Source organism: Patiria miniata, unplaced genomic scaffold (genome assembly GCF_015706575.1).
Source record: "Patiria miniata isolate m_02_andy unplaced genomic scaffold, ASM1570657v1 HiC_scaffold_5, whole genome shotgun sequence".
NCBI lineage: Eukaryota > Metazoa > Echinodermata > Asteroidea > Valvatida > Asterinidae > Patiria > Patiria miniata.
Window position 1 is genome coordinate 34,293,463 of NW_024037072.1, and position 26,928 is coordinate 34,320,390.

Consider the following 26,928-nt stretch of genomic DNA (forward strand, 5'->3'; position numbering starts at 1 on the left):
CACGGTGGCATCAGAATCACTTACACTGATGAATTGCTCTCACAGTCACCGGTTAGGATGTGTTGGTTTGTGTTGGTATAATCATAGAGCAATACCGAGGCAGCGCGGCGGTTTGTTACCGGCCGGTTGAGTAATCAACCAGCCGGGGCTGAGGCCCGCACGCGCGCTGCCTCGTTCCCCTGTCCCGTGGTCAGTCACTCGTCGGCTGCGGCGGGACCCCGGGTTCAGGTTTCAGCCGACCCGTGCGTTATTACTATTTTCTCGCAGGCCCATCATTTGCCGGGCGACAGTGCCAACATGATGTTGCTCATCCTTTGAACTTTCCTGCCGAGGATAATCTCGAATCGTGCATGGTTCTTAGTGATTGAACCTCTTACCGTGATGTTTGTTGCTATTTTTTCAATCATCTTCCATCATGTTTACTTATAAAGCCAATCATCTTCCATGGTTACTTTTGTCGACTTTGTTGTTTCCCAACTGGTTTATTCGCTAACAACACGGTTTTTGTTCGTTCAGTAAAGGTATATTTTTGTTTCTCCTTGATATTAAAAGAAAGTGATCTGACTTTTCAAACTAGATTATGATCTACCCCGAATCCGATTTTTATCTTTGTTGGTAAATCTGGGATAGAATAGAGTTTGCAGACCTATCACGATTTTCGTTTTTTGCATCATTTTAAGCAGGCACTTTAAATTAAGTGTTTAATGTTTCTATTTACATGGATTAACATTTCTGAACAAGTGATAATGACCAAGCTAATAACCGTTTCAAAAGGGGAACGCAGTTGCTTACGCCTTATGACAATTTTAGAAATGTCATCAATAGTATCGAAATAGAGAGAAAAAAGACGCCAGCCTTGTTTTAAGTAAAAGGTGACACAAGGATCATGCTCTAGTAAGCCCGCAGATAAAAATAAAGGGTGGGGGTCCGTGGAGCATAAGGACAAAAATCAAACGGCTACGCTGAGCAACAAAAACACGGTAGTTTCAAAGCTATACGATCTATCCTCAAAAAGAACGAGTGACAAGCTTAGTCCGCGATGGCTTCCCTTTGAAGCGACGCGTCGTTCAACCGTACCGAATTCCCCCCTCGTCCATCACTGAAACTCCCTGGCCCAAAGGGGTCTTCAACCTCGGGTCCGAGTTGCAACAAACCTTCGATTCATTTTTGTTGTCCCATTAAAACTGCACTCGGTAAGTTTGTCTTTTCGCAGTGAATCTAATCCTCTTTACAACAGATTAGACCCCTCCAGCTATCACTGTGCTTTCTCGTCCGCTTGTCAGTCAGAATGGGGTCAAAAGACAGAGCATATATATATACGCGTCGATGGTAACAACTGCTCAGAAGTCTTTGTGTCATTAGTTACAGCCAGGTCGAGGTTTTCCCTTTTTTCTTCTTTTTTAAACAGCATGAATGGGAAGTAATTACAAGAAATAGGGGGATTGATTGCGGAGGAGGGAGATTCGCTTGACCGCGATACCTTTGGGTTGGGTTTTAATGGTTGACCGGTGCGTCCAAGCGAGAAGCAGAGTATACCCTGGTCAAGTAATCCTGATGGCGTGATAAGTGAACAAATGGAGGTGCCCTATACACAGTTACATATGCCGGAATTCAAGACTATAGCTAAACCAGGGGCGGGGGAACCGGGGGGCAGGGGGGCAATTCCCCCCCCCCCCCCCCCCGCCCAGATTTACCCAAATGCCCCTCTTGCGGACATAAATGTGCCCCCTCGAACATAAATGTGGCCCCTCGAGATGAAAACAAAAGTGGCCCAAAAATTTCGAATAATTTGTTTTCAGTAACCATTTCCCAAAATGGTGTACCCAGTTCTGATATGAATGAGGAATATGAAAACCAAGCCCCAAGTACCAGCCCTCCCCCCCCCCCCCTCCCCACTATTTGATTTTACGGAGGCCAAGTGTCCGGTGACATTTCAGATGTGCCCCCCCCCCCCCCCAAAAAAAAATGCTGGATACGCTGCTGCACCGACGGAAGATGCCTTTTACTGAGCAAGTGCCCTTTTTGGTCATGCCCCCAGTTTGAAAACCGTTCCGCCGCCGCTGAGCTAAACTGTATACCATTTTTTTTCGAAATTTGATTTTTCAGGAGCACATGCCTTTAATGAGGGGATGGGGTAGTAAAGAGTCAAAAAGGAACTATCATATTAAATGCTTTGTATATAGGATTATTAAAAACGAAAAAAAGGCAATCCAAACATATTGGATAAGTGTAAAATTTATAAAGTTGAACTGTCAAAGTAGTTTCATCATCTCATTAAGGATTGTTCATCAGCTTTCCATAACTAATACCCGATTTGCATCGTTGTTGCCTCGGATGACCGAGCACCACTGATTTTCAACAAGGAAACAGAGTAAATAAAAAACAATTTGGTATAACGTTTGTGCTCCCCATATTAACGCACTTCTTCTGAGTTTAGTAACTGTTACATGCACACCACACGTATGTGAATAGCGCCCTCAAGAATATCACCAAGACAAGTCTCTGTCCTTTCCTAAATGCTACAAATTATAAGCATTACAATAACTACTCAGTCAAAGGAATTGAGCCCAATTACCGAGACAAATGTAGAACTTAGGGAGGGTTCTCTAGCTATACCTTACACTTAAAGGTCCGGGTTTTTTAAAAAAGAAAAGGAGAAAAGATAAAAACACATTGAAAGCTGGCAAACAAGAATCATGCGTCAATCCATATCGTTTCGTATTTGCTGTCTCTATAACCGTAATGAAATCAATCGATCCCCATGAGTGGATCAATACAAACAATTAGAATTCGTGGCTCTCTATAATTGAATCGATAATTTCTCACCCAGTTTGCGGCAGGTGACATGCTGAAGGAGCGATGGTTTATGACAGAAACAAATTCAAGAGGCAAGAAAGACAAGGCTTGCCACTTTTTCGCGAAACGTTCGGATTTCTTTAGTAGACAACAATTGTTGGGTAAACAGAAAAGGAGGCCGTCTAGATCGACGCGCGGGATCATAACTTATTTGTCGGAATTACCACAATACTGCTTTGGTAACGTCATCAAAATAATAAGGTTCATTTAATAAAGTTAGAACATCCCTACACCTCTCAACCGTTAGGCACCAGGGAACCCTCCTCTGGAACGAAATTCAATCTTCCTGCCCAATAACGTCAATTAGATCATGTAAAATGTATCATAAGAAAAACTACTTCTCACTGCGGTTGATGTTAATGGTGATTAAGAGCAAAATTATTAAATTAATTGCCAAATAAAGTCGTTAATAACACATTGAAAGTTAAGGATGGTAATTTAGTACATGTAATTTATTAATTTTATTAGGTCATGAATTCATGAATTTAATGTATAGGTTTTCCCGGCTAATTTCCTTCAATTCAACAAAAAAAGTTCAGTCGTTTTCATTTCTGTGCATTCGGTTTTGAGAAACAGACGGCCAATTACGTTACCTGTGCATTCATTTACGCAAACATACCATTTCGCGCAGAGTTCTGGCATACAATTTTGTGAATGTACAATACAAAGTGCGTTTTTCCTATTCAAAATAGCAGATTGCATCGCATACATTAAGCTAAAAGTGAAATAGAATGACCAATGTTTGAAATCGCCCTCTAAAAGCGAAAAGGAAGTCTTGTAAACGAATTTGAATGAGCATAAACGAAATGTGCTGCTTAATCACTTAATTGATTGAACTGATTGAACTTAATTGATTGAAATTGAATCGAATGCTCTGGTAGCAAAAATAAAACGCGTGTTCAGAGCGATTCTCAAATTCAGACGGAATTGAATGACCGCTTTTCAGAAGTGAATGAACATTTTAGGAAATTGGCTGGGAAAACCTATATTAACATCTATTATTTCTTTTTGATATCTACTTTGGTTAATCATGAATTGTATAACTACATGTATTCTTTGTGAAGGGGGCAGACACAGTACAAGCTTCGGCTTTTGTCTGACCTCCCCATACTATTATTTCAAGTTTCGTTAAATTTTTCCCCATGTATTTAACATTCCTTATAGCATGGAAATAAATCTGAACCTGAACCTGCACCTAAACATACAAAGCCAAAAGGAACTATACAACAAAGGTATGGCGCAAGTCGTTCTAAATGGCATCCTTTTTCCTAGATATGTTTTCGTGTTCTTTTTCTGCTGTGCTGTGACCATTTTTTTCCTATTAATATCTGAGATTTTCAAACCTGTACATTATTGGCCCAAATTTCCAACTTGCTTGATTGTTAAAACAAAAAAGAATGACTGGGAGTCTTAAAACTGTAAGCTTCCGTGGTGTTTTTTTTTCAGGTTAGGAATCAGATGAACCCCTTGATACAGAATCCACTGGCATTTTGAATTTAGGTTAAAAATCGCATCTAGGTTGGACTTAGGCCCTAAATATTTATTAACTGTGACGTTTTTTTATTTGTGACCGAAAGCCACGAAATTAGACTAGGGAATACTTTTAACGTATTAATTTTTCATCTGCAATAAATATGCATGCCTTGTTGTTCATTGAAGTAAAAGCGGCCGTGCAGAAGTTTCACGATGGCTGTTTGTTTTCGTACAATAGCGCCCTCTTGCAGCTTGATGCAAACAGAGGGCGCACTATACTGGATTAGAGAATGCAGGCATAGAGCAAGTTCGGTCGCGAACTAGACCTAGTTAATCGTAGTTCGACTAACGTCGCTCGAACGAAGGATGGTTGAACTACTCTAGGCGACTATTTCGAACCGGAGCATGTTCACGGTTTCATCGCTGGTTACCCATAGCCTAGCCAGCCGTGTGCGTCATAAAGCACAACAGGGAGCCAGGAAAAAGCTGTTTCGACCATCGTTCGACTAGATTGAGGCGTTCTCAAGTTGCTATTAGTGCGCAGGCGTAAGTTACGTCAAGAATTGACCACTATTCGACTAGTGGTCCTCACCCGAACTTGCTCTGAGATACAATACAACGTGGTCGAATAATCAACTTGAATAATTTGAAGTTATGTCTGGTCACCAAATCTAACTCGTTCGTGTAGTCTCATTCCCAGACCTTAAGATTTTGAGTATTTAATAAATCTTAGGTCCAGTAGGTACCACGGCATGTGACCAAAACGGGGAAGATTCTACCCGTTTCCGAAAACTTCAGAAGTTTTATTGGCACTCGGGTATGTTTGCGACAGCTGGGGCATTTCTGTTTGTAAAGCGGGTGTTTATTGACCAACAGAGTAACTATCATGCTTGCTTGTTATCATTCCTGAAAACTGAGGCAGAGGGTTGCCTATAAACGTGAAGCGCACTTCAGCAAATTTCCCCACAATTCCCAAGAGATGAACGTCAAATTTTTTTCGAAGGTGGCGTATTATGCTAAACCATTTTTCATACCCAGCTACATGTCTGCAAGCAATGCTATGGCACCCAGCCTGTCGGCATATGCCGCAGATAGAGCAGCATATAGGCCCTATGCCGCATGCTTCGATGTAAAGCCGCAGCAAATAGCGCCACCTACTGCCCAATGGGATCCAGTCACGTCTGCATTGAACCATTAGGATGCAGGGCAGTAAATCGGTCCGAAGTTGCCTGTGCCGGCCAGATCACGATTCGCATGCCTTCGGATCTTCAGTATTTGAGCATGCTGTGGGCCATGAACTTGAGGGTTTGTAAAAATAAGGGTGGAGCCGTGCACATGACTGTGGGCTTGTAGTTCCGTGCAATTTGGATAAAATTGGGGCCCTAAAAGCGCTCTATTCTGCAATGGAGTGTAGGCATCGTTTTTTAAAATGGCGATGGGCTTCAAGACTATTTTTAGGGGGTGATCATCTTCGGATGGAAATTTCTCCTAAAAGTCATCAGTTGACCCCCCAAAAATTGAAAAGAAAACGAAAGATGATGAAATAAGCTTTAATTTGATGTGTGTCTCGAACACCTTGGAGAGCTGAGTATTTTTCCTGAATTTCTGAAGTGGGGGCATTTATCATTGGGGGTCTATGGAAATTTATTTACTGGTCTGCAACCAATAGGCAGTTGGTCTGATGACGGTCCAGCCCCCTCTCTCCTCACACATCACCGCTTTTTGTGACTTGGAAACCAACTCTTGGCTACCTTCCAGCAAGGAGTAGTCAGCAATTTGTGTTTTGTTCCGCCCAGTGGCGTACATCCGTGTCGGCGAGAGCAGGGGGGGGGGGGGGACGGGGGATGACCATACTGCAAAATCCTTAAATTACCCGGCCGTGGAAATTTGAAAAGCAGGGCGGGGGGGGGGGGGGAGGCGCGGATCCAGAGGGGTTTTTTGGGGGGTCACCCCCCCCCCAGCTCTGTCCAAAAAAAATAATTATCATACAAATTCCTAAACAATAAGTCGATAACCCCCCCCCCCCCGTGACACCCCCCAAAAAATAAACCGGTATAATTCCTGGATCCGCCCCTGCGGGGGGGGGGGAGGGTTAATAATACGTGGCACTAGAGGCGCTATTAATGATACAAATGTGAATGTAATGCCAACTTGAGCACTTATATCCCTTGGCCTTTTACAAAAACAGTGGTTTGAAAGCTTTTGTACTGTTTGTTCTCCGTTGTTCTAAATTATTTCATACATCAGGACCATGGAAAAGTTAAAAGATAACCTCAAAATCGGCATTTTTTTACCACAACATTGGGGGGGGGGGGAAATGATCCAATTACCCATCCCCGGTCAAAACTGGAGCAAAGGTTAATTCCACCGGACATTTGTTATTTGAAGGCAGAGATGCGACCGAGGCCCCCCCCCCCCTTCCCCTCTTGAGTGTTGATCATTGTGTTCCCGGAGTCTCAGAAATTCTTTTGAGATATCTAGGGGGGGGGTGTTAGGTAACAATAGTCTAGTGTGTCCTTTCTCTATGGTTATAGGGACATTGGGGGTTGGAGCACCCTCTGTGTCTAATCGTGAACGGTATATAATTCCAGGTCGGTTCTATTAACGTCATCATCGTTTGTGCATTAATATATTTATTGCGGTGCTTTATGTATCTTCATAACATTACAATGTGTTTTGATAGAAATTCATCAATATTGTTGTGCTTGCTACTCCAATATACACAGTGAAAATGAGGGACCTTACGATAGTAATTATACCTAATAATAAGTAATTATACCCTTTAACAAATATTGCACAATTAAAATGAAAAGAATATCCACATTCATCAGAATGTTGAACTATGAGATATTATTTTAAATACAAATGGTGAGCTCATCAAGCACTCTCTAATGCGTGGGAAAAGAGTAAGCCTACATAAAGAAATATCGTTAAGACTCATTTCATTATAATCCAATCGGCGATAAAAACAAAATGTACCCCCCCCCCTCCACCCAGGGCCTCTTGTAAATATGCCACCAAAGTGGCCCCATCCCTCTCACAAATCACAAATCTTTTATACAATCAAATCTTTAACTATAGAACGCAATCTGCCAAGCTCAATATTGTCAGCTTGATTAAACACTTTTAAAACCCAATTTCTCATCTATTCAATACAATTTTTCAAACAAACTTTATAATAACAATTAATAATCATGTGCAGCTACTTTTTAAAATGTGCTCCAACAATATTTTGTTTCCTCAATATTAGCAGCGCAAATGTTTTAAGCTAAATGCGACAACGATATTTTTAAATAAAATTTAACCAATACAAATCAAACCTCATAATGTCAGTTGACCTGCATAAACGCCTAAAAAGCAGAACGAAATCGCTATTAATTAAACAAATGTCTTTCTTTTTTTAAATACCATGCGTGTCCTCACTGTTTTCTGATTTTGTTTCCACAATTGGTGTCGACGTATCTTTCAGACTTTAATATGTTTAAGAGTAAAGAGTATAACATATACATGTAGTTGTGTTCCCCGTGCTCTTCAACAAAATTCGTGGTTTTTTTTGTCAATTAATAATTTAAACATTAAATTAATTAAATGTTCTATTTCATCCAACACCCTCCCTTTTTCCTTTTTGGATGTATGCAACCCTCTGAAAAACGGTTTTTGTTTCCGGCACAAACATATCCGCTTTGTTAGCAGACTGGCTCCCGGTCCGTATATTATCAATACTGATTTTAGGGGCGGAAACACGCCTACCCCGAGAGAAAGGAATTATTGTCTGTCAACCAACGGTTCGAAATTGTACGATAAAACTTCAATAACTAAACATTAGCAGATTTTTGTTTGGGGGGATTGATGTTTTTAAAATTCAAAAGTGAATAACTTTTGTGTCAAAAAGAAAAATAGCAATTTAGAAAATAGATCTATTTTTCAGGATGAAACTCGAAAATAGCACAGGGAATGCAACTTTAAAAGTAACTCTTTTAGGCAGTACCCTAGGCTTAGGTTGTCCAAATCTTGCACAACAGAAATGAAAAAGGAATTGTCACTTTAAAATCCACACAATGTCCATATTCATCAAAATGTTGAACAACGCGATAATTTTTGGATCCAAAAATAGAGCCCAGTGAGCTAGCTCTCTCTAAATGCAATGAAAAAATAAGAGAGTACATTAAATTTTAAATAAAATACATGATACAAATCAAACTCATAATGTCTGCTGACCGAATGCCTAAAAAGCAGAATGCAATTTCAATTAAACAATTTTTTTCATACCAATTTGCGTCCTCACTGTTTTCAGATTTCGTTTCCTTAATTAGTACCGAGTCTCTTAAACGAAAGTTAAAGAGTAGCAACAACGATCATCACATATCATCTATCACTAAATGTTGCAAGAAAATAACATTCATAAATTGTAACCAATACGAAGCATTTTTCTTCATAAAGTTAACCTAAACTTCTACAACAGAACGCATTTAAAATGTAACAAATGCATTTACACTTATATTAAATATTTTTAAATATTATTTGCCTTAATTGAGTGTGTAAAAAAAATCTTTGTAAGATTCATTTTGTAGGATACGGTCACATTTACTATCCAGGGGGTGAAATAAACAAATCGTCACCGTTTTCACGAAGGGTCGAATTTCATGAAAATCGTCTGTTTTTTATTCTATATCTATGATCACGAAGGGGCGAATTCCATGCGCGTGCAATAAAACGTTTTCACGAAGGGGCGAATTTCAAGGTGCAGGCGCAGTGGGGCAGAATCTGCGCGTACTGTACAAAAAAATGCATTGACTCAGACCGCAGAAGGGCGAAATCTGTGCGTAGTCAATTTAGCGTTTTCACGAAGGGGCGAATTTGCTAATTGGTCTTTTTTTCGTTTTCACGAACAGCCACTTCTCTTAATTGATTAATTCTGCAAAACTAATCACCTATTTTTCTTAAAGTTTGCTACATTTAGGAAGATTAGAAACTCTGTTTTCCTCTGATACCTAAATCTTGCATATTTTATGCATCTTTAAGTTTCAAATTGTCAAATGAAAAAAAGGACCAACTTTAAACGCGATTATCTCGAATGTTTGTTCAGACAGTGAAATACTAAATTCGCCTCTTCGTGAAAACGAAACGAAAACGAAAATATCCACCTCCACACTGGGCCTGTAGTAAACGCAACACCAAAATGGCCCAATCCCCCAAAAAATATTTTTAAGACCTGCCCCCAACTAGAAGACAATAATAATGCTAAGCTCAATATTGATAAAAACCTTTAAAACACGATTTCACAACCATTCAATACAATTTTCAACACAATAATGAGGAAATAAATGTGTGATTGGCCGGTTTTAAACACTATGTTTAAGACCGGTTTGGAGTCTGGATGCTGATGATCGGAGCCGAATACAATCAGCACCATGACTCTAACCAGTCTTAAAATCTACAACATAGTGTTTAAATACAGGTCGAGCACATTTTGTTCCCATTCTTAAATACCTATTTCGTCATAAAATCAAAAAATTTCGGCCCAACAGTCAAAACAAGTCAAAATTTATATATTTCCAACGATTTTGTTCAAAAGTTTTACATCATGTTTTTCGAAACACCCCTCTAGCTATGTTAGGGCATGTCCCTCTCATGAGTAGTCGTAAACAACTCCTTATATGGAGATTTGCGCGCGCGTCGTGCGTACTGCGCGATGTGACGCAGAACGCACCTGTGTCGGTGCAGTGTGAATTTAGGACTATGAAATACTGAATAAAGCCCGGTTCATACTTCATGCGAATGCGAATGCGAAGCGATTTTGACGTCATGAAACATTCGCAGCGAAATTCGCCCGAGTTGAAATGTGTTCAACTTTTGCGAATTCGCAGCGCGAATACTTGCCATGACGTCACAGATTCGCGTTCGCTTTCGCTTTCGCATGAAGTACGAACCGGGCTTTAGTGGTAGTTTTGCGAATGCTCACGTGAGGATTGTGAACGTTCAACAAATAAAACGGTAGCAGGCACCGGATTTCATAGGAGTCCAAATTTCATGTGACACTGGAAAAGTGTTTAAGACCAGCCAACCGGTGGTTTATCAACCGTTTAAGACCGGCCACGTGACGGGCTCTCGTTCAATAGGAATGGTAAATTGTCTTAGGTATTTATAAATGACATTGTTTTAACAATCATGCGCAAAAACGTATTAAAATGTGAGTCAACAATATTTTGTTTCTTCAACATTGGCAGCGCCAAGAAATGTTTCTATTTTAAATGGAACCAATTAAACCTCATCGTGAATGTGGACCTGAAAGCATAAAAAGCAGACCGCAGTCAAAATAGCTATTAAAACTAATTTTTGTTTCTTTTTAAATACATGCGCCTCCACATTGTTTCTGAGTTTGTATCCTGAATCGGTGCCGAATCTCTCACAAAAAACTTTTAAGAGTAAATGTAACGATAGTGACATTTTAATGATCTTATACTAAAAGTGACACGAAAATTACATAGTAACAAGTGTGCTCTTTTTTTAAATAATATTTTCCTTCCACATGGAGCTGCTTTTATAATGTTGATTTTGAATGGAAGACTTTTGAGACGATTGGTGGCAGCAAACACACCGGTCCTTTTCAATTGTTTTCAATTTTCAATTTTGTGCATGTTTAAAGTGACGCAAAGAAAAGAAAAGCACGGTGTGTTTGCTGCAACCAGGCGTCTCACAAGTCTCCCATTGAATTGAATTGAGTTGTAATCTTTCAATTTCAAGGGAACTACAATGAAGGCAGTATTGGCCCAAGACGGATTCGGATTTTTTTTCCCCCAATGCAACCAACCGAACCCTGACAAGAACAGTAAAGCCCCTACGGTGATACAGGTCGCTGATAAACAGCAATCAATCAAGTCTTTGAACTTCGGCAGCGCTACCAACGCGCGTGCATTAGCTTGAATATACGGCGCGCGTGATGTATGCTCATAGAATTGACTAGGTAGCGTTGCCAAAGTTCTAACGACTGGATTTAATTGATTTTATATATAACTACATTTACCGCCGTGGTTGCTAAACTGTGGCTTGCCAAAGAGCAGCTGCATTCGGAAACAACCCAAAATACAGTCTTGGACAAAGACTACCATGAAGGTACACGGCCCAAGTCGTGTATTAAAACGTCTCGCTCCTCCAGATGCACCCGTAGCTCCCTTGAGCTTCAAAGTCTAGATTCATAAAATTGTCATTTCAGGCAGCACTCACCAGAAAAACCCCTTAGATTCCGTCGCAAGCTGGTTCTTCCTTCGTCCTGCATTCTTACGCCGCTCGTCAGGTACCATTTCGAAGCAGTCACCACCAGTTTTTACCGAGCAGTTTTGTCTTTCTTGTCTCCACCCGCATCACGAATCGTTTGCATTAACGAAGTTTCATGCTGCAACTCTTGAGAGAAACATCATAGTGCCAGTTCTACCACCGAATGCCCTTGTGCTGAACGCCAGGCTGCACGTGGCAATATTTGCCGTTTAAGTGATTTGTTTCTCCATCTACTCCTTTGCACTCATCGAACCACCATGCCCCTTCAGTGTACTCCGCACAATTCAAACCAGAGTAGTCGCCATCATTGTCTCTGTCCTTAGTCGTGAATGGCCAATCACGGTTAAACCAAAAATAGTCAAAAGCAGTGCTGCTTTTATCATACAAACCAACTTCTAAATAATAGAGGTCTGTATTAACAAAAAAAGTCCGTACTTGGCCCAAGCTGTGTTGTTTTGCCAGTTCCCCAGATCTACTCACAGCTCCTTTGGTCCTTCAGAGGTCAGACTCACCAGATTGTCATTACCAAGCCAGAACTCACCGGACAGATCACTAAAGCCAAACTGGTACTCGGTCCAGTTTCGGTAAAAGTCCACGCTGCCATCTTGTCGCCTCTGAAAAACGATCCATCCCCCGCCATCAGTTTCCATGTCACAGTAGACTTGTAGACCGTTGTCGTATCCTTCTGGGTAGATTGTGTAGACGCCGCTCGTGTCGTAACCTGCCTCCAACAGTTTCTTGCAACTTTCAGCACGGGCCAAGGGGCTGTCAGCCAAAGAGAAGAGAGTTGTGGTCTAATTGGAGTCGTAGTAAGCGCTCCCTGCCTCTGCCAAGAAGTATCCTGAGTGTACGTCTTGTCTCGTTGCATTGTTCAGTTCGCACAGACCACTGGTCCCATTGAAGTTGAGTGACTTGCAGTGGTTATCCATGCTGCATTCTCTCCCGCAGATGACACGAGAGCGCGTTGTTTTCGTCGCGTATGCAAACTGTCTCAGGACTCGATTTTCCACAGCATGTAAAATCAATGCATGCCCGAAATCGCACTTGCTTCCGAAACCAACGGCACCTTCGAAATTCCCACCAAGTGCAATAAAAATGAAGAAAGAAATCTTAAAAGCACTGAAAAAAATTGCCATCTTTTTCTGTTTACATTAAAAACTTTCAACGATTTAAAGAATAGTGCTTGATTGGAAAAGGAACTCTGCGTAAGGTATTGACGAGAAAATGCAAACTCTGACGCGAGGATGCTGCTTGGTCGAAATTGCCACACACATTACTCCGTCGCTCGGGGAGCAGGTATCGCCAGCCGAGAGTCTGATGGAATGTCGAGATGTGATTGGCTCTCCTTCCATACTAGGCGTCATTCTGGCATGTGGACGTGTGTGATTGGTTAAAAGATTTTACCTCCTTCACTTGACATGTGACGTCATCACCATCTCAAGCTGTATACGAACAACGGATCGGGGTTTCGCCGTGTGTGTGGCGGGGAGCCGGGTGAAAAATAGCCTTTCGCCCAGGCCATCGTGGCTTAGAGCGGCGGAGTTGCGAAGACCCGAAGCGACTGGAGCAAAGATTAAGTCAGCATGTCATATGCACGAGTGGCTTTGCCACTCTCATGTGTGGTCTCCATCTCCAGTCGCTTCGCATTTTCACCGCTTTGAATGTGGGCAAGTTAAGCCACGATGGCCTTGGTGAAAGGCTAGGTGAACTACGGCCAGTCATGCGCGCCCACTGATACAGCATAATTATACCTAATTGTACATGTACACAGCCTTGCAATCAGGTCCGGGACCAACCTCGTCTCCAGTGCTTACTTTATTTCCAACCGCGTTTCCAATAGTAAACCCTGGATAGGAAACTTTCTTCCTGTATCCTGATTGGATACCGCAACTGGCTAGTAATGGATTTTTATCGTGTACTTGGTGCTATTATTCACAACGTGCAGTACGTGTTTTCGCGATCATTCGTCCACGCCTTCTCGAAAATACTAATTTCCTTTCCAATTTGCTCATATTAATATGAAATATGATACTGCATGTTGTCTCGATAAGATCGTAACAGTTTGATTTCAAAAATCGTGTTATCGTAACTCACGCCGTACTCGCGCTGCTACGAATTGACTCTGTTTTTACCCCAGACACCGCATACAAAAACAAACGCTAATGTGTAACGCATATCCAGGCACCAGACTGTTCCTCATTTGCATACGTGTTCAAAAATCTTGCACATGCAAATGATCCAATACCAGGGTGAGAGAGCAGGTAGTGGTGGGCGCGTACTGCTCGACACCCTGGGGACGAGGTTGGCAAGACCCCGCCTCTTGACTTCCTAGATTTTGACCAATCAGCAGGTGCTTTCTATAGGTCTATCAGGCCTTTGGTCATTCACCTATTGCGCGTCATAGACATGGATTGTCACGGCGTGCGGCGCTCGGTACAAATGCGCTCCCGAGTGATGTTGTATTACAAAACGCTGCATTCGGATTGACCAATCACGGCGCGCGGCGCTCGGTATCATGTTAGGCGAATGCGCTCCTGGCTGTTGTTGTATTACAAAACGCTGCATTCGAATTGACCAATCACAGCGTTAGTCCTGATTTTGGGATGAAGTGACGTCACGATTTAGTAAAGTCGACTCCGATTGGCTGGCGCGCGGCTTGCATAAATCTGCATGCTTTGACATATCAGACGTTAGACAGGAGATGGCTCCGTGGATAACGGGTGATACTCAGACTACACCGTCGCCAGCTGCGGGCATTAGGGGGGGGGGGGGAGTGCACAGTACAAACTAGGGGGGCACACCATAAGAAAAAACACAGTTAGGCCAAATTAAAAAAAAACATATTTAGCTCAAGGAGGAGGCCCTTTTTTTCTTCTTCTTCTTCCAAAATGGCCGCCCGACCCGGCTGCGATATTTTTTTTCCGTACGCATTTCGAATTAGGCCTACGTTGAGTTGCAAGTCAGGTTCTCGGACTTTATTTTCCCTTTAAAAAAAATACTCTAAACCACATATTGGTAAAAGACAAATGTTCCAAATGACTAACAAACCTTTTTAAGAGAAACTAGACATACATGTATGTTTGTGGACAAACATAGGGCTGTTTCGGCATTATGTTACAGACTGATAGGTAATGCAGGTGTAGTAAAAGAAAATGCAAAATGTAGATTTATAGGCTGTACAAAATGCAGCTTTAATGTGAGTGAGATGTCATGTCAAGACGTCATCATGACGTCAGTTGGATTTATGTATACGACATGGCGGCTTAGGTTCATACCAAGCTACAACCAAATTGGATAGTATTGTGCTGCAGACAGACCATATGATAGAATAATGGCCACTTAATGTTACGTAAAACTCCAATTGTAGCAGGTCTTCATTCAAGGTTTCTCCCCAGTTATAAATTGTAAAGAGTTTCCTTGTAGTGATTTATTTATTCATTACCCATCGAAGCCGGCGATGCGGGCTTAGTTCGTATTAATGTGCTCAATTATAAGTGTATAGGGGTGTTTACACAATAAAGGAAACTGAGAGCAATCTAAGATGGCATTGGCGGAGATCAACAAAAAGCGAAATGCCCAAGATCAGTATTTAAAACCAATGCAATCACATGTGTCTGAAGCATGCACTGGAAGGGGATGTTTTGGCAGTATTACCTACCGTATTTGGAAAAAGTTTAATTTTCTCCACATGCCACACGCTTGTGGTCAATTTCTAAGCCTTTTTTTCTGTGTTTTTTTTTCTTCAATTTTTGCAGTCAAACTTACATGCAGTCGTTGCGTCATTTGAAATTGTCATATAGCTTTGACCTTAAATCCGATTCATATAATTAAGAAAATTGACTTTAGCATTTCTGTTCATGAGATTTATTGACGTGTGAAAAGTGTTTGAAAAAGGATTAACAATATTATTGAATTGGTGTCATATGATGTTCAGATATTGTGTTTTCTCATGCTTCCTCCTCTCTTCCTTACTCATACGCTGTTCAATGACCTTGCCATTCCTTAACCTATGCAATGCTTGTCTTCGTTCACATCTTCTGATTTTCTTTCTGTTTGGTTTTGACACCTTCTTTGTCTCTTTGATATACTCTACAACACAATCCAATACCTGATGTCTACTGCAGCATGTTTGCCCACTGGCCTTCAACCTTCGCACTGCTTTCTGCTGTTTCAATCTCTTTGTAGTCATTTTGTTGATTCTCCACTTCTTCCATCGATTCACATGTCTTTCAACATCTGCCACAGGAACAAACATGTACACAGGTTCTAATTCACACACATGTTCAGCATTAGACTCAAGCATGCCTGTACCTTCTTGTATGAACTCCATGATACACAATGGGATTGCATTTTGTCCACACTTTGATTCTTGTTGGAAATTTGGTTTCCACACATCCCCTGTTATAAATCTTGAGTTTACCTTGAAAACATTAACTGACTTCAACTTTGTCATCTTTGGCTACAAATTGACAATCAACTTCAGTTTTGTAATCTTTAGCTCAGAATTGACAATCAGCTTTAGCAAGTAACCGTTGCCTTTGAATTGGCAATCAACTTCAGCAAGTAATCTTTGCCTTTGAATTGGCAATCAACTTCAGCAAGTAATCTTTGCCTTTGAATTGGCAATCAACTTCAGCAAGTAATCTTTGCCTTTGATCTGGCAATCAACTTCAGCAAGTAATCTTTGCCTTAGAATTGGCAATCAACTTCAGCAAGTAATCTTTGCCTTTGAATTCGCAATCAACTTCAGCACGTAATCTTTGCCTTTGAATTGGCAATCAACTTCAGCAAGTAATCTTTGCCTTTGAATTCGCAATCAACTTCAGCAAGTAATCTTTGCCTTTGAATTCGCAATCAACTTCAGCAAGTAATCTTTGCCTTTGATCTGGCAATCAACTTCAGCAAGTAATCTTTGCCTTAGAATTGGCAATCAACTTCAGCAAGTAATCTTTGCCTTTGAATTCGCAATCAACTTCAGCACGTAATCTTTGCCTTTGAATTTGCAATCAACTTCAGCAAGTAATCTTTGCCTTTGAATTGGCAATCAACTTCAGCATGTAATCTTTGCCTTTGAATTGGCAATCAACTTCAGCTTTGTAACTTCAGCTTTAATGTGAGTGAGATGTCATGTCAAGACGTCATCATGAAGTCAGTTTGGATTTATGTATACGACATGGCGGCTTAGGTTCATACCAAGCTACAACCAAATTGGATAGTATTGTGCTGCAGACAGAATATATGATAGAACAATGGCCACTTAATGTTACGTAAAACTCCAATTGTAGCAGGTCTTCATTCAAGGTTTCTCCCCAGTTATAAATTGTAAAGAGTTTCCTTGTAGTGATTTATTTTATTCATTACCCATCGAAGCCGGCGATGCGGGCTTAGTTCGTATTAATGTGCTCAATTATAAGTGTATAGGGGTGTTTACAAAATAAAGGAAACTGAGAGCAATCTAAGATGGCATTGGCGGAGATCAACAAAAGGCGAAATGCCCAAGATCAGTATTTAAAACCAATGCAATCGCATGTGTCTGAAGCATGCACTGGAAGGGGATGTTTTGGCAGTATTACCTACCGTATTTGGAAAAAGTTTAATTTTCTCCACATGCCACACGCTTGTGGTCAATTTCTAAGCCTTTTTTTCTGTGTTTTTTTTTTCTTCAATTTTTGCAGTCAAACTTACATGCAGTCGTTGCGTCATTTGAAATTGTCATATAGCTTTGACCTTAAATCCGATTCATATTATTAAGAAAATTGACTTTAGCATTTCTGTTCATGAGATTTATTGACGTGTGAAAAGTGTTTGAAAAAGGATTAACAATATTATTGAATTGGTGTCATATGATGTCAGATATTTTTTTTCAAAATTTTGTGCAAATACCTTTTACCTAACAGACCATTTACACACACAGAATTTTGAATTTTGCATGTTATGTTCATGAGATATGGCTAAAAGGTCAAAAACTTCAAATATTCATATAAAATCTCCGGATGACGTCATCATGGCGTCACCTAATTTGTTTTTACCTATAACACATCCCGGTCTAGCCACATACATGTACCAAGTTTCAACCCAATCAGACTTACAGTTCTGTAGATATAGGCCTAGGACTTCATAATATGCACGTAAATTTTCAAAAATCCATTAAAAAAAATTAGGTGATGACGTCATCATGACGTCATAGTCTTGGCATAATTTTTGTATGAGGGTCTTCCTTGGCTGTAACATTGATGACGATTCCAGATCGCCAAGTTATAGAAATGGTGGCTTGAAAACGTGTACAAAGTCAATGGGCTAACACGTGTACAAAGTTAACGGGCTAAAATAAAAAAAAACACTGCAGAAAAATTGCACCTTTAAATTTGTAATTTGCCTTTGAACTGAGACATTTTTATGAAATATTACTTGATATTCTGACCCTTAGGAATATGTTCAATCGAATGACAGCGCGAAAAAAAATACGATTTCTCTTTTCTTCTCATAGTAATTCTCGGCTGAAGTTCAGAACTACTCAGTAAGATATCAGTGTTGTATAGGAAAAGACTTGTGGAAAATCCCACTGCAGAAAAACTGCACCTTTAAATACGTAACATAGGGCTTTTAGGCATTATGATTTTTTATTATACGGTACGTCCCTGACTATGCGCATGCATGAACATAAAATCTGTCAGAGATAGCCGAAAATCAGCTAAAACGGTCACTGTGATGTGGACAGGATTTGACCTCGGCAACACGTGCTCTGCAGGCTGACTGACATACGATGTACATGTATGTGTGTAACGTTTGTGTATGTACATATAGACGTTCTGTGCATGTTTTAGAGCAGAGGTATTGTCAGCCTGAAGTTTTAAGCGTGCGCAGGGCATGTCTGAGTTCGCTTATTGCCTCGAAGCTTTGAAATGTTTTAGACCTACCCTTAAATCGACAATTAAAGTAAAAACTAACATAAAAACTGCCATGGTTGATTTTTCAGGAATTTTCAAATGAAAAAGGGTCTTTTTATTATAACTTCCGGTCTGATGACGTCATTCGCCTAAAACTTCGCACACGTCTTAAGTGGGTCAAGGTCATCATTTACACCAATATTTAGGCGATTCCGACAAACTTCGCCACAGACATCTATAGATTCAAAATAAATTTTTGCTAATTTTCAACCTGTTGCTAGAGGGCGCTCGAAGATTGCATGACGTCATTGGTAGATGATTTGAAGAATACTTTTAGCCAAAAGACTAACACCGTTAAAAGCAAGTTCATATCTATTACCATTTTCAAATAATAAGCCACTTCCGGTTTTGGCCTTTTTCGACCGGAAGCATTATGGGCGCGCCCGGCGTGCAATCTTCGAAATGCCCGCGCAGTACGCTGTGAATAGCCATTCAGTGTCATTTACGTCATCATCACAGCCAGGGGTTAGTGTAAGGAACGAGCACGCGCCCCTGGAGTCGAGGCTGCTTTGCTACGAACAAACCTAGTGCATGTACATGTTCTGTATAAAGTATAGGCCTAGTACCCAGAACCATATATCAGCTTTCGAGGTACGACCTGCGATATACGAGCAGTTTTGTTAGCGGAAAATTTAGTGATGTTAGCAGATTGTTTTGTTTAGCTTGTATTTGTAAATGTCTGTTGGATAATAATACTGTTTTGTATGTAAACGTTTCAGATGAAGTGTTAGGCCTAATTGTATAATTGGTGATTTTTTGACGACTGGTGACGATATGGTCACGTCACCATGGTCACGTGGATAATGTATGCAGAGCTAGCTGCATGGTGTATCACGTGGATATGTATACAAGCAAAGTACCGGCCGGCTTTAGGTGTATCCATGGTGTATCGTGGCCCAGGACGGGTGTACCCCACATTAATGTGGCTCAAATACTCCACTTTTTACTTGTTGTTAACTGTACTGGGATGATATGGGGGGCATGTGTTTCACGAAAAGTTGACAAAATTGAGGTGAAGTCATCACGACATGAATATGATGGGATCTTTGTGTTAACATCTTTTTATTTGGAAGATATACACAAACTCACAGACTCACAGAGTGGTGTTTTGTACTTGTAGGTCAAAAAATAGTGAATGAAAAGAAATCAGAGTACTAGTGTAGTCATGGAGCTATAAAAGTGAAATTGTTAGGAGTATATGACCTGAGCCTGTCATGGCTGTTGTTAGTGCAATCTTTAGGATGAACTGACTGACTTACATTTCCTGCATAATGATCTATGTTTCCTACCTCCATGTTGCATGCATGTTTGCTATGAACTGACATGATCTATTTTGAATTGGATGATGTAGTCAGTGAACATTTATTAATTGAAATTTCATGGAAGTGATTTTGTTGAACATCTTTTCTCCAGATGGTTTGATCAAATGTGTTATCTTTGAGGAATGTGGTTACTTGGTAGGCCCTAGTCTTTTGTGGCATTTCAGTTGACTCAATATGGTTACAGCGGCATACAACTGTATTGAAATGCCCCAAAGAGTATTTGGTGACTACAAAGTAGGCAGTATTGTTAAATCAGTCTATGTTAATTATTAATTTTGTGGGTTGCTGTGGTCAATTTATACATATGATGTGTTGCATTAGATGATCAATTTACAAAGTGGTGTATTAAATTCTTTGGTACATCATTTGTCAGACGTCAGACCCTTATGCTTATTGAGGTTCAACATTTAGAAATAGGGTGACAACTAAAGTGTTACTACTGCAATGGTATTCTCCACAAATTAAGGATTGACTATAAACAAAATAAAAGTGCCCTTTACAAATACAATAAAGTATTTACAATCTAAGCTCCCCCCCCCCCCCAAGAGTGTGACTGTACATAATGTAGTTAAGTCACTTCAAAAAGGCAAATGTCTTTTGATTCTAGTTGATCATGTGTCTTTTAAAATCTTGAGTATTACACAAATCTGCATGTTGTGCAAGGCAAAAGGCAATTTTGTGAAGAATTGTATTGCGGTTTTTACACACTAGTTGTCACCCTAACTGTATTCATACTTCATTTACAAATGTATTTTTCTTCTTATTTTGTTTTCAGAAATGAAGAGTGTCGTGACGCCATCCAAGACATCAAGTTCCTTCTGGTCTGTTTTTGTGCAGTTCGTCCAGTGTGTCTGTCCCATTAACCCTGCCCTGTCATCTCATTTCATTCCTTAGTGTGTTCAGTTCATTCCACATTCACTCCAACATTTGATCTCCTAAATATCATATGAATAAAAGTTGTTACATGTGAGCTGAAGTTGTTATATGTGAGCTGAAGTTGTTATATATGTGAGCTGAAGTTGTTATATGTGAGCTGAAGTTGTTTTTTGTGAGCTAAACGTGTTCTGTGTTAAAGCTATTTTGTTATAAAGTTACAAAGCTGAAGTTGATTGCCAATTCAAAGGCAAAGATTACATGCTGAAGTTGATTGCCAATTCAAAGGCAAAGATTACTTGCTGAAGTTGATTGCCAATTCAAAGGCAAAGATTACTTGCTGAAGTTGATTGGCAATTCTAAGGCAAAGATTACTTGCTGAAGTTGATTGCCAATTCAAAGGCAAAGATTACTTGCTGAAGTTGATTGCCAATTCAAAGGCAAAGATTACTTGCTGAAGTTGATTGCCAATTCAAAGGCAAAGATTACTTGCTGAAGTTGATTGCCAATTCAAAGGCAAAAATTACTTGCTGAAATTGATTGCCAATTCAAAGGCAAAGATTACTTGCTGAAGTTGATTGCGAATTCAAAGGCAAAGATTACATTCACTCCAACATTTGATCTCCTAAATATCATATGAATAAAAGTTGTTACATGTGAGCTGAAGTTGTTAAATGTGAGCTGAAGTTGTTAATATGTGAGCTGAAGTTGTTATATGTGAGCTGAAGTTGTTTTTTGTGAGCTAAACGTGTTCTGTGTTAAAGCTATTTTGTTATAAAGTTACAAAGCTGAAGTTGATTGCCAATTCAAAGGCAAAGATTACTTGCTGAAGTTGTTTGCCAATTCTAAGACAAAGATTACTTGCTGAAGTTGATTGCGAATTCAAAGGCAAAGATTACATTCACTCTAACATTTGATCTCCTAAATATCATATGAATAAAAGTTTTTGTGAGCTAAACGTGTTCTGTGTTAAAGCTATTTTGTTATAAAGTTACAAAGCTGAAGTTGATTGCCAATTCAAAGGCAAAGATTACATGCTGAAGTTGATTGCCAATTCAAAGGCAAAGATTACTTGCTGAAGTTGATTGCCAATTCAAAGGCAAAGATTACTTGCTGAAGTTGATTGCGAATTCAAAGGCAAAGATTACTTGCTGAAGTTAATTGCCAATTCAAAGGCAAAGATTACTTGCTGAAGTTGATTGCCAATTCTAAGGCAAAGATTACTTGCTGAAGTTGATTGCAAATTCAAAGGCAAAGATTGCATTCACTCTAACATTTGATCTCCTAAATATCATATGAATAAAAGTTGTTACATGTGAGCTGAAGTTGTTATATTTGAGCTGAAGTTGTTTTTTTGTGAGCTAAACGTGTTCTGTTTAGCAAAGATTACATGCTGAAGTTGATTGCCAATTCAAAGGCAAAGATTACTTGCTGAAGTTGATTGCCAATTCAAAGGCAAAGATTACATGCTGAAGTTGATTGGCAATTCTAATGCAAAGATTACTTGCTAAAGTTGATTGCCAATTTAAAGGCAAAGATTACTTGCTGAAGTTGATTGCGAATTCAAAGGCAAAGATTACTTGCTCAAGTTGATTGCCAATTCAAAGGCAAAGATTACATTCAATCCAACATTTGATCTCCTAAATATCTTATGAATAAAAGTTGTTACATGTGAGCTGAAGTTGTTATATGTGAGCTGAAGTTGTTATATATGTGAGCTGAAGTTGTTATATGTGAGCTGAAGTTGTTTTTTGTGAGCTAAACGTGTTCTGTGTTCAAGCTATTTTGTTATAAAGTTACAAAGCTAAAGTTGATTGCCAATTCAACGGCAAAGATTACTTGCTGAAGTTGATTGCCAATGCAAAGGCAAAGATTACTTGCTGAAGTTGATTGCCAATTCAAAGGCAAAGATTACTTGCTGAAGTTGATTGCCAATTCTAAGGCAAAGATTACTTGCTGAAGTTGATTGCGAATTCAAAGGCAAAGATTACATTCACTCCAACATTTGATCTCCTAAATATCATATGAATAAAAGTTTTTGTGAGCTAAACGTGTTCTGTGTTAAAGCTATTTTGTTATAAAGTTACAAAGCTGAAGTTGATTGCCAATTCAAAGGCAAAGATTACTTGCTGCAGTTGATTACCAATTCAAAGGCAAAGATTACTTGCTGAAGTTGATTGGTAATTCTAAGGCAAAGATTACTTGCTGAAGTTGATTGCCAATTCAAAGGCAAAGATTACTTGCTGAAGTTGATTGCGAATTCAAAGGCAAAGATTACTTGCTGAAGTTAATTGCCAATTCAAAGGCAAAGATTACTTGCTGAAGTTGATTGCCAATTCTAAGGCAAAGATTACTTGCTGAAGTTGATTGCGAATTCAAAGGCAAAGATTACATTCACTCCAACATTTGATCTCCTAAATATCATATGAATAAAAGTTGTTACATGTGAGCTGAAGTTGTTATATTTGAGCTGAAGTTGTTTTTTGTGAGCTAAACGTGTTCTGTGTTAAAGCTATTTTGTTATAAAGTTACAAAGCTGAAGTTGATTGCCAATTCAAAGGCAAAGATTACTTGCTGAAGTTGATTGCCAATTCAAAGGCAAAGATTACTTGCTGAAGTTGATTGCCAATTCAAAGGCAAAGATTACTTGCTGAAGTTGATTGCCAATTCAAAGGCAACGATTACTTGCTGAAGCTGATTGTCAATTCTGAGCTAAAGATTACAAAACTGAAGTTGATTGTCAATTTGTAGCCAAAGATGACAAAGTTGAAGTCAGTTAATGTTTTCAAGGTAAACTCAATATTTATATCAGGGAATATATCATTGGATTGTGTTGTAGAGTATATCAAAGAGACAAAGAAGGTGTCAAAACCGAACAGAAAGAAAATCAGAAGATGTGAACGAAGACAAGCATTGCATAGGTCGAGGAATGGCAAGGTCATTGAACAGCGTATGAGTAAGGAAGAGAGGAGGAACCATGAGAAAACACAAAAGAGTATGCAGAGTCACACAAAAAGAAGTCTGTCTTATGTTATCAAGAAAATGAAAAATAAAGAGCAAATCAAAAAAAGGAAGTCGATCAAACATAAGAATGAACCGGTCTTGTTAAAGAGAAGTAAATGTTCAGATGGACTAAATGGAAATATAGGAAGGAAACTTCACAAGAGATGTAGTGTTGAGAAGTCAGCAGTTAAGGATGTGAATCGTTCTATAAACGAATTACAAGTCAAGCAATGTTGGTTGTGTGATCAAGTGGCTAGTGAACACGATCAAGTTGTGCAGTGTGATACTTGTAAAATCTACTATCATGTCAATTGTATGGGATTTGCAAACATTCAGTCTGTGCTTGCAAGCAAATCCGTAGCATGGCTGTGTCTAAAATGTGGGAGGTGTACCTACAATGACTCTTTGTTGTATGATCTTGACATTCCGACAGATCAGAGCAAATTTGAGATGCCATCATCTGAAGTGTACACGGAGGAAGCAGCTTATGAGTCATGCACTGAATGTGTTTCTAGCACACAAGAGCACATTAAAGTTTCAACTGTACATGGAAATGAAGGTGAGGAACAGGCAGGCAATGACAAAATTGAGCATGTAGATAACATGGACAGCAAACATGCATGATTAAATACAGGTGAAAGATGTTGCATTGTTCAGCAGACTGGAGGTTATTTTTTACGCAGCAAGAAAAGTACTAATGCTGAGATTAGTTGTAGTAGTGGAAAGGATAAGAATGAGGAAAATCAAGACAATGTACAGAGGACAAGAGGTCAGTCTGCAAGGAAAAGTAGAGATGTTAATGGCAAAAGTAGAAGGAAAGAGCGAATGTTCATACAGAATGAAAAGAACAGTGTTGAGAAAATTAAGTCCAAAAGAAAGCTGGAGACAACATGGAAGATTTAGCACAAGATTGTGACAAGAAAAAACTCAGAGCCAAAATACATGTATGTACATACATAGTAAGTAAAAAGTAGTAAACACAGTTGCTCTTGTAAAGACAATCAACAGATTAATGAGACTAAAGAAATCAGATGTATTCAAGGTAGCTTCCATCAAGGTGATCTCAGATTTGCGGAACTGGCTGGAAGACAATGTGTTTGTATGAGCCTGTGTGGAATTCTCTATAGCCGAATTAAGCCGTTAAATATGTGGAGTTGCAAAGACGTGGATTTTGTGTTGAATACTGGGAATGAATTGTACAGTTGTTTGTCTCGTAGCTCTACAATGATGGATGAATATTTTTTAATCAGTGAGTTGCCTGATGAAATTGATGCATTCGGTAAACATTTTCACTTGAAGATAGATGAATCTGTTTCTGATAGTTTTGGGGAAGAAACATGTCTGAATGAATTCAACATGATTCCATTGAGTTGTGCAGTGGAGCAGACAGTGCAGAAATATCGTGCATGTTTTATTTGCTTCAAAGGGAATACAATATCAGTAATTGCTCAAGATGGAATGTATTATATTTTCGATTCACATTCTAGAAATCAGCATGGACATCAGAACAGTGAAGGAAGAAGTTTGCTCAAATGTGCATCATCATGGCAAGGTGTGTGCAGGTATTGTACTGAACTTGGAAAGTCTATGAATGTCAGAGATAATGAACAATTTGAAATTACAGGTGTTACTGTCTGGGTAGATGATGATGTCAGTATCTGTGGTTGTGATGAGACTCTCAATGGTAGCTCCAGTAGTATTGCACGGATAAAGAAACATGGTGAACATGACAGAGGACTCATACAAGCTAATCAACCTGACAATTTAAAATTTGTTCCCTTGTCTTATGACCATAAGATTGCACTGTGTGAGAAATTAGATGTGACAAAAATTTGTCTAGATGGTCATGAAATTCCTGTGAAATGTGAGAAGTTGACAAGACCTGATGCTATAAAGAAAATTCAAGGTGACGGTAACTGTTTTTACAGAGCTATTTCATATGCTATTTCGGGCACTGAAAATAATCACATGCAACTCAGAATGGCAATTGTTAATCACTTGTTGGAAAATGCTGATCAGTTTAAGGGCTATTTACGTGAAGGTTACAGGACGGTGGAAGAGTATGTCACAAATGCAAGACTGTATAACAATGGAACATGGGCTACTGAGGTAGAATCATTGTAACAGCACACATGTTGGATGTTGGTATTTACACGTATGATGATGCTAATAAGTGGTATTTATTTTCGAACAGATATACATGTACAGAAAGAAGTAGTGACAGTTCAGTCCAGTCGGGAATTTATTTGCACCATAAGAAACAGGTACATTATGATTTAGTGACAAGTGTACATGGGTCCAGAAGAAAGGAACGAGACAACATTCAGGAGCATAATGACAATACATCAGAAACACAAGTGTTGAAAAGATCAAAGAGACAGACACGTGTTAATATAAGGAAGAGGCAAAAATCACGCAGAGACCAGCAAAGGGAAAGATATCAGAGAAAGAAAGATAAACAAAATAGAAACGATGCTGTAAGTGTCAAAGAGAAGAAGAAATGTGCAAAGAAAGAAAAATATCATAAATCTGTGGAATACAGACAAGGTGCTATTGAGTGTAGCAAAAAAAACGATACAAAGAAAATGCAGCAAATATCACTGGGGTCATGCGGAAAAGATACCAGGACAATGCTGATTATAGGAGTAAAAGAATTGGCGGTGATAAATTGAAGTATGACAGAGATGCAGAACATAGGCAAAGTAAGAAAAAAAGTGCCAAAATATATAGCAAGAGAAAATACCATAGTGATTTATCATATAGAAATGCTCGTGTTAAATCAGTGAAAAACAAGTACCACAGTGCTTCATCATATAGAAATGCTCTTGATAGATCTATGAAAAACAAGTACCATAATGATATATCATATAAAAATGGTCTTATTAGTTCGATTAAAAAGAAGTATTCTTTGAACAAATTTTATAGGATGAAATTGATACATTTTCAGAAAGCAAAGTACCACAGCAATCAATGTTATCGTCAAAAAATGCAGCAAAGGAATGCTGAACGGGAAAAAAAGAAAGAGAGCAAGTCAACGTATTATGAACAATGTAATGAGATATTGGAGGCAAGATGTGTCATCAGGACCTGAATATATATGTGCAGTTTGTCACAAACTCCTTTTTCGAAAGCAGGTTGTAAAGTGTAAAGAAAGTAAATACAAAAGTGTTGATTGCATA

At 39.3% G+C, this 26,928-nt stretch overlaps 1 pseudogene; it reads right to left on the reverse strand.

Moving 5' to 3' along the window:
- Nucleotides 1–11,706: 11,706 nt before the first annotated feature.
- On the reverse strand, nt 11,707–25,468 carry LOC119741403 (annotated as a pseudogene).
- Between the last annotated feature and the right edge of the window lie 1,460 nt (nt 25,469–26,928).